The 4,372-nt window shown below is 32.5% G+C and overlaps 1 pseudogene; it reads left to right on the forward strand.

Moving 5' to 3' along the window:
* Window positions 1–3,413: 3,413 nt before the first annotated feature.
* LOC140628906 (U6 spliceosomal RNA) lies at window positions 3,414–3,534 on the forward strand (annotated as a pseudogene).
* The last annotated feature ends 838 nt before the right edge of the window (window positions 3,535–4,372 follow it).

Consider the following 4,372-nt stretch of genomic DNA (forward strand, 5'->3'; position numbering starts at 1 on the left):
GACCATTCTCTTACACCATACACAAAGATAAACTCAAAATGGATGAAAGATCCAAATGTGAGACAAGAATCCATCAAAATCCTAGAGAAGAACACAGGCAACACCCTTTTTGAACTTGGCCACAGCAACTTTTTGCCAGATACATCTATGAAGGCAAGGGAAACAAAAGCAAAAATGAACTATTGGGACTTAATCAAGATAAAAAGCTTCTTCACAACAAAAGAAACAGTCAACAAAACTAAAAGACAACCTACAGAATGGAAGAAGATATTTGTAAATGACCTATCAGATAAAGGGCTAGTATCCAAGATCTACAAAGAACTTATTAAACACCCAAGAAACAAACAATCCAATTATAAAATGGGCAAAACACATGAACAGAAATTTCATCAACGAAAATATACAGAAGTCCAACAAACACATGAGAAAATGCTCTGCATCACTTGACATCAGGGAAATACAAATCAAAACCACAATGTGGTTTGAATGGATAAAGAAGAAGTGATTATATATAGCCATTAGAAATGACGAATGCCCTCCATTTGCTTTGATGTGGATGGAACTGGAGTGTATTTTGCTGAGTGAAGTAAAACAATAGAGAAGGACAAACATTATATGGTTTCACTTATGAGCAGAATATAAAAAATAGTGAAATGGATTATAGGGAAAAGGAGATAAAATGACTGGGAAATATCAGACAGCGTGACAGAACATAAGAGACTCCTAAGTCTGGGAAAGGAACAAGGCATAGTGGAAGGGGAGATGGACGGGGGGATGGGGTGACTGGGTGATGGGCACTGAAGGGGGCATTTGGCGGGATGAGCACTGAGTGTTCTATATGTTGGAAAATCGAATTCCAATAAAAAATATACAAGAAAGTGGCTGTACAATAACTTAATGGCAACAACAAATCAAAACCCTCTAATAGGATAAAGAGAAAGGAATGCACGAATATCACTAAAGAATGCCATCAATCCACAAAGGAAGAGAACACGAGAAGAATGGAACAAAGGAGAACCACAAAAAATCAAACCAAAAACAAGTAACAAAATGTCACGGAGCACATACCTATCAATAATTACTTTGAATGTTAATGGACTAACTGCTCCAATAAAAAAATGAGGGTGACATACTGGACAAAAAAAAATTGACACAACTATTTGTTGCTTACAAGGGATTCACTTCAGAACTAAAGATTCAGAACATGCAGATTGAAAGTGATGGGTTGAAAAGCATTTACCATGGAAATGGAAGCCAAAAGAGACCTGGGGTAGCAATGCTTATATTGGAAAAAAATGGACTTTAAAACAAAGAGTGTAACAAGATATAGAGGAGGATACCACATAATCATAAAGAGAACAACCCAACTAGAAGATATAACAACTGTAAATATTTATGCACCCAACATGGGAGCACCCATATATATAAAGTAACTATTAACAGACATGGAGGAAAGAATAGATATCAATACTATCTATAATAGTAGGGGACTTTAATGCTCCACTTCCATCTGGGAATAGATCATCCAGGCAGAAAATCAACAAGGAAAGAGTGGTTTGGAATTCGCATTGGACCAGATGAATCTAACAGATATATTCACAACATTTCATCCTAAAACAGAAAATTACAAATTCTTTACAATGGCACATGAAAATTCTCCAGAGCAGATCATCATTAGGCCTCAAGGCAAATTTCAACAAATTCAAAAATGTTGAAATCATATCATACATTTTTTTCCTGACCGCAATGGTATGAAACTAGATGTTAACCATAAGAAAAAGTCTGGAAAGAGCACAAATACATAGAGGTTAAATATAATTTTAATAAGCAATGCAGGGGTCAACAAAGAAATCAAAGAGGAAATTTAAAAAATACATGGAGACAAATTAAAATGTAAACCAAATAGTCCAAAATGTTTTGGATGCAGCAAAAGGGGTTCTAAGAGTGAAGTTTAGAGTAATACAGACCTATCTCAAGAAACAATAAAAATCTCAAACAACCTAAACTTACACCTAAAGGAGCTAGAAAAAAGAACAAATAAAACCCCAACACAGTAGAAGGAAGGAAACAAAGATTAAAGCAGAAATAAATAAAATAAAGGAAAAAACAGTATAATAGATCAATAAAACCAGGAGATGGTCCTTTGAAAAGATCAATAAAATTTATTAAACCTTTAGGCTGATTCATCATAAAAAGAGAGAGAGAGGTTTCTGGGTGGCTCAGTTGGTTAAGTAGCCAAGTCAATCTTGGCAGAGAGTTGTGAGATCATACCCCACACCCAGCATGGAACCTGCTTAAGATTCTCTCTCTCGTTTTCCCTCTGCCTCCCTCTCTCTCACTTTCTCTCTTTGTAAGACTTTTTGAGGATTCAAATAAATAAAATCAGAAATGAAAGAGGATAAATAACAACCAACACAAATACAAAGGATAAGAATATTATGAAAAATTATATGTCAACAAATTGTACAAACTGGATGAAATAGATATGTTCCTAAAAACCTCTCAAACGTCCCAAACCTAATTCAGAAAGAAAAAAAATTAAATAGACCAATTACTGGCAAAGAAACTGAATCACGTATCAAAAATTTCCCAATGAACATGTTCACCATGTGTATTCACAGGTGAATTCTATGAAACATTTAAAAAAGAGTTAATATTTATTCTAAAAACTATTCCATTAATTAGAAGAGGAAGGGAAACTTAATATTTAGCCATTCTGACATGTGAGGTGACATGTGTGGTTTAGATTTACATTTCCTGATGATAATGATGCTGAGCATCTTTACATGTGTCTGTTGGCCATCTGTATGTCTTCTTTGAAAAATGTCTATTTAGGTCCTTTTCCCATTTGTACATTGAACTATTTGTGGGTTGTTTTTTTTTTTTTTGGTGTTGAGTTGTATAAGTTCTTCATGTATTTTGCATATTAACCTCTTATCATATATATAATCTTTGAATAACTTCTGTCATTTAATTGGTTATCTTTTTGTTTGATGATGGCTTCCTACAATGTGCAAAAGCTTTTTATGTTGGTGTAGTCCCAATAATTTAATTTTGCTTTTGTTTCCCTTGCCAGAGAAGACATATGTAGAAAAATGTCAAATAAAGCCAATGTCAAGGAAGTTACATGTCAATAGGTGCAGAAAAAGCATTGTACAAAGTGGATGTATAACATCCACTCATGATAAAAACTTAACAAAGTGAGGTTAGAGGGAAGATAATTCAACATAATAAACCCATATATGAAAAACCCACAGCTAATGTCATTCTCAATAGCTAAAAACTCAGACCTTTTCCTCTAAAATCAGGAACAAGACAAAAGTGTGCATTCTCATGACTTTTTATTCAACATAGTACTAGAAGTCTTAACCTCAGCATCAGATAAGAAAAAAAGGTATAAAAATTGGTAAGGAGTGCTTGCTTTGGCAGTACATATACTAAAATTGGAACGATACAGAGAAGATTAGCATGACCCCAAGCTGCATGTCATGCAGTTTGCATGACATGCAAATTCATGAGGCATTCCATATTTTTAAAAAATGGTAAGGAAAAATTAAATCATTCATTATTTGCAGATAACTTGATACTATACATAGAAAAATTTAATGACATCACCAAAAATCTATTAGAATTTATAAATGAATTGAGTAAAGTTGCAGAATACAAAATTAAAATACAGAAATCTTGCATTTCTATACACTAGTTAATGAAGTAGCACATGGGTGAATTAAGAAAATAATTTCATTTATAATACCTACAGTTATTTTTAATGTTCTTTTCTTTTAACCTTTGTCCTATAATTAAGAGTTTAATATTCTTAAAAAAGAATTACAGATTTCTAATTCTATTGATCACTTTACTCAGAGCTTTGTATACTTTTGTCTTTTTGTTTCAGCTTGAAAATCTCTTTTCAATATTTTTCTGTGATGTTTGATGAAATGTGTCCCTCTCATTGCATATGAAATAGCAAACACCTTTCTTATTTAAGCATATCTCATTTTATTGCATTTCACTTTATTGTGCTTCACAGATACTGTGTATTTGACGTTTGTGGTAAACATAAATTGAGTAAGTTTATTGTTGCCAATTTTCCAATAGTATTTGCTAACTTCATGTTTCTGTCACATTGTGGTAGTTTTCACAATATTTCAAAAATTTTCATCATTATTTTATTAACAAATAGTAAAATAACCATAACAATGGTTATCTATGGTCAATAATTATAATTTACCAAAAGTTCAGATGATGGTTAGCATTTTTTAGGAAAAAAAGTATTTTTAATAAGGTATGTACATTGTTTTTTCAAGCATAATGCTATTGTATACTCAACAAAATACAGTACAGAGAAAGTATATTTTTATGCACTGAAAAC

This window comes from Canis lupus, chromosome X (genome assembly GCF_048164855.1).
Source record: "Canis lupus baileyi chromosome X, mCanLup2.hap1, whole genome shotgun sequence".
Taxonomy (NCBI): Eukaryota; Metazoa; Chordata; class Mammalia; order Carnivora; family Canidae; genus Canis; species Canis lupus.